The sequence below is a fragment of the Phascolarctos cinereus genome, unplaced genomic scaffold, assembly GCF_003287225.1.
Source record: "Phascolarctos cinereus isolate Bilbo 61053 unplaced genomic scaffold, phaCin_HiC Scaffold_726;HRSCAF=1367, whole genome shotgun sequence".
Classification (NCBI taxonomy): domain Eukaryota; kingdom Metazoa; phylum Chordata; class Mammalia; order Diprotodontia; family Phascolarctidae; genus Phascolarctos; species Phascolarctos cinereus.
This window is the reverse complement of record NW_027556098.1, coordinates 259,536,616-259,549,500: the sequence shown is the minus strand read 5'-3', so window position 1 is coordinate 259,549,500 and position 12,885 is coordinate 259,536,616. Positions and strand designations below refer to the sequence as shown.

At 36.3% G+C, this 12,885-nt stretch overlaps 1 pseudogene; it reads right to left on the bottom strand.

Annotated features, from left to right (window-relative positions):
- Positions 1 to 5,265: 5,265 nt before the first annotated feature.
- Positions 5,266 to 5,546, bottom strand: LOC110195844 (small ubiquitin-related modifier 2-like; annotated as a pseudogene).
- Positions 5,547 to 12,885: the final 7,339 nt, after the last annotated feature.

Below are 12,885 nucleotides of genomic sequence, written 5' to 3'. Positions count from 1 at the left end.
TTTCATCAGGAATGCTTGAAAGTCCTCTATTTCACTGAATGACCATTTTTTCCCCTGAAGGATTATACTCAGTTTTGCTGGGTAGGTGATTCTTGGTTGTAATCCTATCTCCTTTGCCCTCTGGAATATTATATTCCATGCCCTGTGGTCCTTTAATGTAGAAGCTGCTAAATCTTGTGTTATCCTGATTGTGTTTCCACAGTACTTGAATTGTTTCCTTCTGGCAGCTTGTAATATTTTCTCCTTGACCTGGGAACTCTGGAATTTGGCTACAATATTCCTAGGAGTTTTCCTTTGGGGATCTCTTTCAGGAGGAGATCTGTGGATTCTTTCAATTTCTATTTTGCCCTCTGGTTCTACTATATCAGGGCAGTTTTCCTTGATAATTTCTTGAAAGATGATGTCTAGGCTCTTTTTTTGATCATGGCTTTCAGATAGTCCAATAATTTTTAAATTCTCTCTCCTGGATCTATTTTCCAGGTCAGTTGTTTTTCCAATGAGATATTTCACATTGTATTCTAATTTTTCATTCTTTTGGATTTGTTTTACAGTGTCTTGATTTCTCATAAAGTCACTGTCTTCCAATTGCTCTATTCTAATTTTTAAGGAAGTATTTTCTTCAGTAATCTTTTGGACTTCCTTTTCCATTTGGCCAATTTTTCTTTTTAGGGCATTTTTCTCCTCATTGGCTTTTTGGACCTCTTTTGCCATTTGGGTTAGGCTGTTTTTTAAGGTGTTATTTTCTTCAGTATTTTTTTGGGTCTCCTTTAGCAAGCTGTTGACTTGTTTTTCATGATTTTCTTGCATCACTCTCATTTCTCTTCCCAGTTTTTCCTCTACTTCCCTTACTTGCTTCTCAAAATCCCTTTTGAGCTCTTCCAAGGCCTGGGACTGATTCATATTTTTCTTGGAGGCTTTGGATGTAGGAGCTTTGACTTTGTTGTCTTCTTCTGGTTGTATATTTTGATCTTCTTTTTCACCAAAGTAAGATAATATAGTCTGACTCTTTTTGTGAGACTTGCTCATGATCCCAGCCAATTACTTGAGTTTTAAACTCTTTGTTAAGGTAAGAGTCTGCTTCATGTGAAGAGTGTACTGTCCCAAGCTTCAGGGGTTTGTTCAGCTGTTTTCAGATACTTGTAGGGACCTGTAAATTTTCAGTTCTTCCAAGGTGGTATGATAAGGGGTGAGGTGTTTACTCCTTTCCTGGCCTGTGACCACAAGTATTCCTTTCTGTCCTGTAACTGTGAGGAGGGGTTTCTCTCCACAGCCACTACAAGCTCCACCATGCCAGCCCTCCTCCTCACTCTAGCACTGCTGCCCAGAACTGTGACCCAGATCCACACACAGGCAAAGCAAGAGATTCCTGCCTCAGCACTGGCAAAGAGATCCCTGCAATCCCTCTCTGATCATCCACTGGATTCCCCCTCAGTCTGTGGGCCAGAAGCTCGGGAAGCAGCTGTCCCCCCTCAGGACCACGCTCTTGGGGAATGAAGCTGAGACCCCGCCTTCCTTTCTCAGCACCGACAGAAACAGGCTTTTCCCACTGACCTTCTAAGTTGTCTTTGGCATTCGTGGATTGAGGAGTCTGGAAGCCACCACAGCTGCCCGTGATTCAGTCCTCTGAGGCCTGCTCCAGGTTTGCTGTGGCCTGTGTACCCATGCTGCGCTGCGCTCCCAAGCCCGGCGTGACACACCTTTCTGATCAATCATGCAGGTTGTCTTGTGCTGGAAATTTGTTTCACTCTGTCTTTTTGTGGGTTCTGCTGCTTCAGAATTTGTTTAGAGCTATTTTTTATGAGTATTTGGAGGGGTTTGGGGGAGAGCTTAAGCAAGTCCCTGCTTTCACTCTGCCATCTTGGCTCCGTCCCCCCAGATGTATATTCTCTCCCTTCATTATGCCATGCAGTGGAAAGTGTTCAATTTAGAGCCCTGGATTTGAATCTTGGATCTAGCTCTTGCTACTTATGTGACTTTAGGCAAGTCAGTTAACTAACCTACCTGGGCTTCATTTTCCTCATCTGTAGCCTGTGCCAAGAGTAGAATTTTTTTGCACTTTGGGCCAAAGGCAGGAAAAACATCCTCAGCTGAAGGGCTGGGGTTTGTGATTAAGGAGACAGAGAAAACAAGCAAAGAGGAGGAGAGTTTCATCTCTAAGGATCATTGTTAGCTTCTAATCCAATCTAACCTAATATAGTCTAAGGAGCATTTATCAAAATTAAGGTAAGATTTAAGGTCAGTCAATCAATCAACATTTATTGAGCACCTACTTTTTGCCAGTACTATGCTAAATAAACCCTGGGCAAGAGTTTGCAAGAAAGGCAAAAGATAGCCCCTTCTCTCAAGGAGCTCACAATGTAGTATGTGAGAGAACATACAAAACAACTATACATATATATATATATATATATATATATATATATATATATATATATATATACACACACACATACATATATATACATATATATACACACACACACATATATATACATATATATACACACACACATAATTATAGATAGTAGTTTAATCAATTGTTAAAAATATTTATTTTTAGTTTTCAAAATTCACTTTCATAAGATTTTGAGTTCTAAATTTCCCCCCTCCCTCCATGTCCTTCTCCCAAAGACAGCATGAAATCTGCTATAACCTATCCATGCACAATCATATTAAACATAATTCTGCACTAGCCATGTTGTAAAGAAGAATCAGAACCAAAGTGAAAAACCACAAGAAAGAAAAAAAAGAGAGAAAATAGTATGCTTCGATTTTCATTCAGATTTCATAGCTCTTTCTCTGAATGTGGATAGAATTTTCCATCTTTAGTCTTTGAAATTGACTTAGATCATGGCATTGCTGAGAAGAGCTAAGTCTGTCAAAGTTGGTCATATCACAATGTTGCTGTTACTATGTAAAATATTCTGGTTCTGCTTACTTGACTTAACGTCAATTCATGTAAGTCTTTCCAGGTTTTTCTGAAAGTCTGCCTGCTCATCATTTCTTATAACACAATAGTATTCCATTACATTAATATACCACAACTTGTTCAGCCAGTCCCCAATTGATGGGCATCCCTTCAAATTCCAATTCTTTGCTACCAAAAAAAAAAGAGCTATTATAAATAGTTTTGTACATGTGGATCCTTTTCCCATTTTTGTGATCTCTTTGGGGTGCAGACCTAGAAGTGTTATTGCAGGATCAAAGGGTATACTTAGTTTTATAGCCCTTTTGGCATAGTTTCAAATTGCTCTCCAGAATGGTTGTATCAGTTCACAACCACACCAACAAGGCATTAGAGTTCCAATTTTCCCACATCTTCTCCAATATTTATCTTTTTCCTGTTTTTTCATGTCAGCCAATCTGAGAGCTGTGTTGTGGTACCTCAGAGTTATTCTAATTTGCATTACTACAGTGTCTTGTGTACCTAACCTATTCCACTAATCCACCATTCTATTTCTTAACCAGTATCAAGTAGTTTTGATGATTGCCGCTTTTATAATACAGATTTAAATCTGATACAACTAGGTTACCTTCCCTCGCCTTTCTTTTCATTAATTCCTTTGATATTCTGGACCTTTTGTTCTTCCAGATGAATTTTGTTATTTTTTTCTAGTTTTCTTAAATATTTTGGTAGTTTGATTGGTATGGCACTGAAAAAGTAAATTAATTTAAGTAGTATTGTCACTTTTATTATATTTGCTCTGCCTACCCATGAGAAACTGATGTTTTTCCAATTATTTAGATCTGACTTTATTTGTGTGAAAAGTGTTTTGTAATTGTGTTCATATAGTTCCTGGCTTTGTTTTGGCAGGTAGATTCCCAAATATTTTATTATGTCAACAATCACTTTAAATGGAATTTCTCTTTCTGTAGCTTGTTGTTGGGCTTTGTTAATAATATTTAGAAATGCCAATGATTTATGTGGGTTTATTTTATAGCCTGCAACTTTGTAAGGTTGTTAATTATTTCAAGTACTTTTAAGTTGATTCTCTAGGATTCTCTAACTATACCATCATATCATCTGCAAAGAGTGATAGCTTTGTTTCTTCTTTGCCTATTCTAATTATTTCCATTTCTTTTTCTTCTCTTATCGCTAAATCTACCATTTCTAGCACAATATTGAATAACAGTGGTGATAATAGCCATCCTTCTTTCACCCCTGATCTTACCGGAAATGTTTCTAGCTCATCCCCACCAAAACAACTATATTTAAACAAGCCTCATGTAGTATAAAGTGTAAATAATCAATAGAAGAAAGGCTCTAACATTGAGTAGATTGGGAAAAAGGTGTCTTGGAGAAGGTAGGATTTTAGTTAGACCTCGAAGCGAAGGGGAAGAAGGAGAGTATTCCAGGCCTGAAAGCAGTCAATGAAAATGCCTGGTCCTCAGAACTGTAAAGCTATGATGCTAAGAATGTTATTCAAAGCACAATCTTCTTGCAATTGGATATTATTTGTTCTTTGGCAACTACTCTGTACCCATACCATAAGAGTCTCTGTATAGAGTACCTAAGAGACCACAGGGCATATAAAGAACGATCAATTGGAATCAGAGAATCAGGGCTTAATATTGAGGTTCTGCTACTTGCTATTAGTGTGTCCCTGAAGAAGGCATTTAAACTTTCTAAGCACCAATTCCTTCATCTGAAAATGACGCATTTAAACTGGAACATGGCTTTTTTTTTTAATGAGAAGTTTATTTAAACAACAAGATGTTTGACTTGAAGGGAAAACTATCTAGGATCAATTTTTTTATAACAATTTATCCCTACTGAGAGACAGCGATTGCCCTACATGTGACAGCTACATACAAAAAAAGTTGTAAAATTGTACTTGGTTTTACAATGATAAAAGAAAAACATTGAAATTATTCAATCAAACAAGATATGCAAGGATTTTTTGGGGGATTTTTTTCCTTGTTAAACAGTGAGAGCAAAATAACTTACTGGAATATAAAGATAAAAGTTGAATGAGCATGCCACTAATGGAGAAAAGAGATATTTTCACAGAACCAGTTTGTTTTTTCCCCTCCCCATCTCCATTTGATGTTGATCAAAACATACTATAGGCCATTTAGTAAAAAAAAATGTGCATTATTCCTGTGCACATACACCAGTTACTTTATGTATAATAAAGGAATGGGGGAAGGAAATCAAAGAAGAGAGAAAACTATACTGCAGAAAACCACATCCTGGTTTTCTAAATGTGAATGTATTGTTTCCCTTGGGATCACAGTTCTGGAGTAGAGGTGCATGTTCTCTTTTTAGTAAGTGCCTCCTGTCTGCTGCTAGAATATATCAATTGTATCTTCATCCTCTATTTCCAACTGTGCAGGTGTTTGTTTCATTGATTCATTGCCCATCAAATCAAAATCTGATATGCCTCATTGACAAACCCTGTCGTTCACAATAGGCTTTCATTAGTTTACTAAGTGGTGTGCCTCAATTTAAATTGCACCACCGAACCATCTTGCCCTGCCACCTTCAAATTAATGTGGTTGTAGTTTTCAGTCTTGATGCCTTCCTTCAGCTTTTCATAGGCCATGGAGAGTCTGGGGGTCTCCTCAGCTGCTGCTTTACAAAACAGGCACCAGGACAGTCTGCTCCAAGGGAACGAGGAAGAAGCAGCAGCAGCAAGAGCAGGAGGAGGAAGATGATGGTGGTGATGGTGAGGAAGAGGAGGAGAAAAAGGAGGAGGAGGAGGAGGAGGAGGAGGAGAAGGGGAACGTGATTTCTTAATTCTTTTTGTGTCATGGGCCCCTTTTACAATTTGGTGAAGTCTTTTCAGAATAGGCCTTTTAAATGCATAAAATAAAATACATAGGTTTTCAAAGGAAATAAATTATACTGAAATGTCAATGTCAATTTTTTTATGAGTCACAGATCTAGGTTAAGAACTCCTAAATGAGAAGCTCTAATAATTAGTGATCTTTTGAGAAGCTGGTATTACAAGCTAAGATTTACATGTGTGTATGCACACACACCCAAACTTAACCCCTTTAATCAGTCAGTTATAGAAGCCTAACTTGGGAAATTAATGCAATTATAACAATTTAGAGCTTAAAAATAAAGTGGACTTGGCAAAGTTTGCTAATTCATTCCTTGCTAACAATCATAACTACAGTTAATTTCTCTCAAGAATCCTAGAAGAAGGTTCAAGCACATCCATGGGATGAGATTCCACAGTCTCACCAATGGCATTTTCCAGTACCTCAGAGTCCTTTTCGTAATCAGCAGCATTATCAGTATAAACATCAAAGCTAGCAGTTATATAGCCCTTACTATGTGCTAAATACTAAAACATTTTACAAATATCTCATTTGTTCCTCAGAACAGCCCTAAAAAGTAGACATCATTATTATTCCCATTTTACAGTTGAGGAAGCACTCATATAGTTCATAAATGTCTGAGAGAGGATTTCATAACTTCTAGACATCAAAACTCCAGGCCTAGTGCTCTATCCACTGTGTCATCTAGTTGCCTGTGCCTTCATGAAAAAAAAAAAAACTTCATAACCTCTAACCACAGTCTGTCTTGCTACCATGCCCTCTGTGACTTTTAAGGTTTTCAGTGACTATCAGGAGTGGCTGCTTATCACTGCTATTAAAAAATGTTTGATTCTGCTTTCGTCATCTTGCAGGTTGCCCAGTTTCTTCTCCTTGGTCTCACTTTAAAAAGTCACAAATTCATTAGCCTGATAGTCCAACAAGCCATGCAGACATAGACAGACAAAAAAAAGTCATTATTTACAAAATATGTTAAAGTCACTGACCACACAAAATGTACATACATGCAAACAATTAAAATTCCTATCAATGGGAGAACATTTCCCAGAAACATGTAATCATAGAATTTAGGAGTTAGAAGGGACCTCAGAGGCCATCTGGGGCAGGCAGGTGGTGCAGTGGATAAAAAATTGGGCTTAGAATTAAAAATACTCATTTTTTGAGTTAGAATCTTGCCACAGGCACTTATGGCCTATGTGACCCTGGGCAAGTCACTAATCCTCTTTGCCTTAGTTTCTCATCTGTAAAAATTATCTAAAGAAGGATATGGCAAACCTCTCCAGCTCCCTGCCAAGAAAATCCCAAATGGGATTATGAAGAATTGGACATGACTGAAAGGACTGAAAAACAAAATCAGAGGCCATCTAGTCCATTTCATACGTGAAAGGAATTCTCACTGTTACATACCTAGAAAGAGGTGGTCCAACCTTTGCTTTGGTGTTCCCTTGCTTTGATAAAGGGAAGAGAATTATTTGTTCTTTGGCCATTACTCTGTACCCACTCTATATTTCTGGAAGCTTTGTCCATCTTAATGAAGCCATAATTATTGTCTCTCCCCTTTTTTAGTTGTGAAGTCGATTTTCTATACCTAAGTACAAGACTTCATAGTTACAGTCAATTAATTTTATCTTTGTGGATACTTAATAAAGGCTTCTTCATGAGACTTGGAAAAGAGAGGGAAAAGGCAATGATGCTAAAAGAACAAATAATCTCATTATAAGCAAAACACATTGATCTTTAAAAACTTTTTTTTATTTATTTCATTAAATATTTCCAAATTACATGGAACTATTTTTAGTATTTATTTTTAAAAATTTATGAATTCCAAATTCTCTGCCTCCCTTCCTCCCCATCACCCATTATGAAGGCAAGCAATATGATATCAAATATATATGTGAAGTCATGCAAAACATATTTTCATATTAGCTATGTTGTAAAAGAAACACACACACACACACACACATACACACACACATATACACACAAACAAAAAACATTTAAAAGGTAAAAATGTATGCTTCAATCTGTACTCCAAGTTTGCCAGTTCTATCACTGGAGGTGGATAGTATTTTTCATCATGGTTCATTTGAAATTGTTTTGAGTAATTATTTTGATCAGAGTAACTAAGTCTTTTGCACTTGATCATCTTTATAATATTGTTGTTAGTGAAATAAATTATTTTCAAGACAGGACGTTTGGAGATAACAAAGATCAAAAGCCTCCCAGAAAACCGTGAGAAGTAGAAAAATCTGAATACTATAAGAAAAGAAACAATACAACAAAACTTCCCAAAATTTCTCAAAAGGAAAGAAAAAAGAAAACACTAATTGAAAAAATCCAGAGATCGCCTCTAAAAAATAAAACAAAAATCAATAACAACAACAAAAACAGTGCTTCAGCCTCCAAGATACATAGGGATTAAATGTTGCATAGTCAGTGACAAACAGCAAATTCTCCTAGCAATGAAAATACTTTGAAATTTAAGAGAGAAGAAATTCAAATGACACAAGACCATTTTGGACCCATCAGAAATCCCCAAAGGGCATGGAAATGTGAAGACTGAACAGGCCTAAAATGAAACAAACAAAAAATGAAAACAACAACAAAAAAACAACAACAACAGAACACTGCAAAACTCAGTATAATCATCAATGGAAAAGGATGGATAGTCAATAAAAGACAGGAATTTGAAACATTTGCAAATAAAGAAAGAAAACAATTGCTATAATTTAATTTCTAAACAACTCAAACAAGAGTAACACAAAAAAAGGTAAATAAAACTACCAAAGAAAATAAAAGTAATGATAACAATAAATTACCCCATCTCTACCTGCTATTTAAAAATAAATATCCCCCATTACCAATCCAACCTCCTAGAGAAACAGAATAACTAATATTTTGTTTTAAAGAGAAGGAAGAAAAGACATAAAAAGCAAAAATAATCAAATAAGTCAGAAATCAAAAAAGTCAGGATATATATGCAATGTACCACCTCTGAAAAGGTGTGGGGTGGATACCTCTTTTCATATTTCATCTTTAGAGAAAAGTTTGTTTTTTGTAGTTTTCCAACATTGATTTTTGTGTTTCTTTTTATTTACATTGTTATAGTCATTGTAAGGTTTTTTTTTTTGGTTCATTTTACTTCATTCTTCATAAAATCATGGAAATCTTTCCATGCTTCTTCAAATTCACCATCTTTGTTATTATTAACAAATAATATTATTTGTAATTATTTTTGCTATTATTATTTTTTGTTATTAACACTAACAGTAGATCACATTTGTATATTACAAACTGTTTTGCCCACTTGGACATATTGTTTGTCTTCTCAATGGGTGGTGGAGAGATGTGAAGGAGAAAGATAATTTGGAACTCAAAATAAAGAAAAATTAACATTCAATTATTAAAAAACACATTATTGGGAAATATTTGATGAAAGAAATTTTAAAAAATACCTACAAATTCCTTTGCCATTCTCCAATTAATGGGTATCTACTTTCCCCCCTAATTCTTTGCTACCACAGAAGTACTCCTCTAAATATTTTGGTGTATATAGGGTCTTTCTTACCAGTTTAGTTTTTATATGAAAGTTTATTAGTGGAATCTCTGGGTCAATTGGCATAGACATTTTAGTCACTTTGTTTAATTCAGAGAGATAGAGAGAGAGAGAGAGAGAGAGAGAGAGAGAGAGAGAGAGAGAGAGAGAGAGAGTGAGCATAAAAATAATAGAATTTGATTAGAACATAGAGTAAGTACAGGAGAGCAATATCAAAGGAGGGGAAAAGGAGATTGGAACTAGATCGTGGAGGGCCATGAATATTATACAAAAGAGCTTGGACTTTATTCATGGCAAAAAGGATTGTTTTTAATCAATCAAAAAATTGACAAGTAGGGATTTATACATAAAGAAACTCAATCTAGCAATAGTAGAAAGACTGAATTGAAATAGTTGGGAGGCTACTGAAATCTGTTTCAGGGTAAGTAAGAGGCTAACCTTTCATAAATATGTGTGTGTGTTTGTGTGTGTGTGTGTGTGTGTGTGTGTGTGTGTGTTTTGGAGAGGGGTGATTAAAGCTGTGGTTAAAGTCTTCAGGAGAGAGGAAGAGGTTATAGCAGTCACTGTCAGCACTGAAATAGTGAGCCAAGAGTCAGTACACATTGCCCAAGAGCAGCTAGGGCCCAGTTAAGGTTATGCACCATAAAATTTTAGAGGGTGAAATATGCTTATTTTTAAAAACTTTTTTTTCCAGTAGTAGCTAGTCAAATTCAGCAGTTCTGGCACAATGGTAAAACTGGTATGGGTGAGGTTGCTCATACGTAGTTATCTTTATATAATACCACAGTGCAGAAAGACCGACAGAGACACAGAGAGAAAGAGAAAAAAAATAAAGAGAAGAATTAAGATTAAGAGACAGAGAGAGTGACAGAGACTTAGTAGAGACAGAGAGGAAGAGAGATATAGAGAGCCAGAGACATAGGGAGACAGGAAAAAAAGCAGAGACAAACAAATAGAAAAAGAGAAAGAAAGAGACAGAGAGAGAGAGAAAGGCTAAAGATCTGTAAGAGCTCCTGGGAAACCCATTGAATAGCCAAAGACAGCCATTCTTACTGTCATTCGAATTTCCTAGTGTGGAATGTGAAAGTGAAATTAAGAGCATAGAAGTGTGCCTGTACATGTGCAGTACGTATGTGTTTAGGTGTGATTTCTGTGCTAATAGGGGCATAGTGAATTTCTTTTCAAAATATTGAAGAGCTACCAATGTAGCCTTCAAGATGATCCTACTTCAATATTGTGTGTGAGCAGCTAATCAGCTCATCACTACTGCCCCTTGTATCCTGAAATATTTGAATAGTACACCTATAAATACTCTTAACCACTTCTAATCAGGACATCTCTCCTGTTTTAGGATTTATATTGCCTCTTATATATAAGCTCTCTATCCTACTTTGCAATTTAAGAAAGCTTTGCTATGTCCACTGAAACCACAAAGACAATACCCCTTTCCCATTTTAAGATACATTTTATCCACTCTCTACTATCCTGGTTAAAAACAGATGTGTAATCCAGAGAAAGAACTGTGGAGTCTGAGTGCAGATTGAAGCATGCTATTCTCTCTCTCTCTCTCTCTCTCTCTCTCTCTCTCTCTCTCTCTCTCTCTCTCTCTCTCTTTCCTTTCTCAGTGTTTTCTCCTTTTGTTCTAATTCTTCTTAAACAATATGACTAATATAGAAATATGTTTAATATGATTGTACTTGTATAACATATCAGATTGCATGCTGTCTTGGACAGGGGAGAGGGATAGGAGGGGGAAAGTTCAGAACTCAAAATCTTATAAAAGTGAATGCTGAAAACTAAAAATAAATAAATAAATAAACAATATTTTTTTTAAAAAGAGATATGGATATCATTAAGTTAAATATATTTATAATATTTTCTCTTACTTAGCAATATTTCCGACATTTCTGAAAGTCCCTTCCTGCAAGCTTTGTCAGTGTCATATAGGCCTGGGCTATGTGCCCAGGGACTACTCTACAGACAAGACTATAACCAATAAAATGGCCAAAAACATTTATATCAAGTATTAAGAAGGTGGTGATGGGAGCAGGTAATGAGATACCAACATCTTCACCCATGATAATGCCAAGAAATACACTGAGATCAAGAAGTGGAAAAAAGATATCAGCTCAAAAGAAAGTATAGAAAACAGTGATGGCCTGATTAACTTATGATTTTCTATTCACAGACATGTCGTGTTTTGTTTTATTTTCTTTTTTATTGGAATATGATTGCACAGTCCTGGGAGAAATAGGCCCTAGGGAACCTGGCAAAACCAGCATTCAGAAGCCAAAGAGAGCTATTTCTCACCTTCATTAGAATCAGTTGCTGAAGAACATTTATCTTTGTGGCTACTGATGGATAAAAGTGAATTAAGAAATTGTCTTCGTGTGTGTGTGTGTGTGTGTGTGTTTTGTGTTACTTCTGTGCTGATGGGATGAGCACAAAATCTTTCTACCAGGGAGGTTTCAAACGCAGCAGGGATTGATTCCTTCATTCACTCTGGCAGAGCTGCACATGCTGTTAGCTTTTTAGTTAGGTACTATGATCTAGACTTTCACTACTCCAAAACAATTATATGCCCTTTAGAGAACCAGTCACAAGGAACCAATCAGGTTTTAGAAGTTGCACACACAGAGCTACGGTGTATTGTAAAATCTCTGATCTAAATAAAATACTAGTAGGACTTTTTAGAAAGGATGATCTGGGCTGCAAGGAGCCTTACGTAGGCTTCATCAGAATATGAAACCTCAAGGGATAAAACACGCGCACGCGCACACACACAAACACACACACACACTATCTTCAAAATGAAAGCTGACAAACTTGATGATTACAAAAAGCATTATATTCAACCTCATCAGTACTAACTTCTTTCAGCACCCTAGCATGTTGTTCATTATCTTAGCTTTTAATTATACATTAAAGACTTTTGTTCCTCTTTCAGGTCTACTCCTGACTGTCTATACTTCTTTCTATATTATTCTCAGCAGTTTTCTTACTGTGGAAGATCTCTCTGTCCCAATTCCTCTCAGAAACCCCATTTTAAGGGAGAGCCCTGAGGCCAGCCTTACTGTCTTTCATTCTTCTCCAGGTCCACATCCTTATTCTCCAGATTTCTTTCTACATCATGCCCCTATGTGGGTATCTTCTCTATCCTCCTCATTTAAACTACTTTTGTGTGTTGCCTCCCCCCATCACAAAATAGAATTCTAAAGGGCAAGCACTGTTTTTCTTTTTCCTTCTACTTTTATTTCTAGTGATTAGCACAGCACTTGGTACATAGCAAGCCCTGTTGACTGATCAGACTGGACTGTGATTTCATCAGTGTAGAGAAACTCTGGTGTGAAAATTCCTTCAACCAATGGGTACGTATACCTATATTTATGTATAGATTTACATATATATATATATACATATATATATGTGTGTGTGTGTGTGTGTGTGTGTGTGTGTGTGTGTGTGTGTGTGTATACACATAGTGTATGTGTGTGGGTGTATATACACATATGCAGTAAAGGTTGCCACAGGGGATAAAGTTA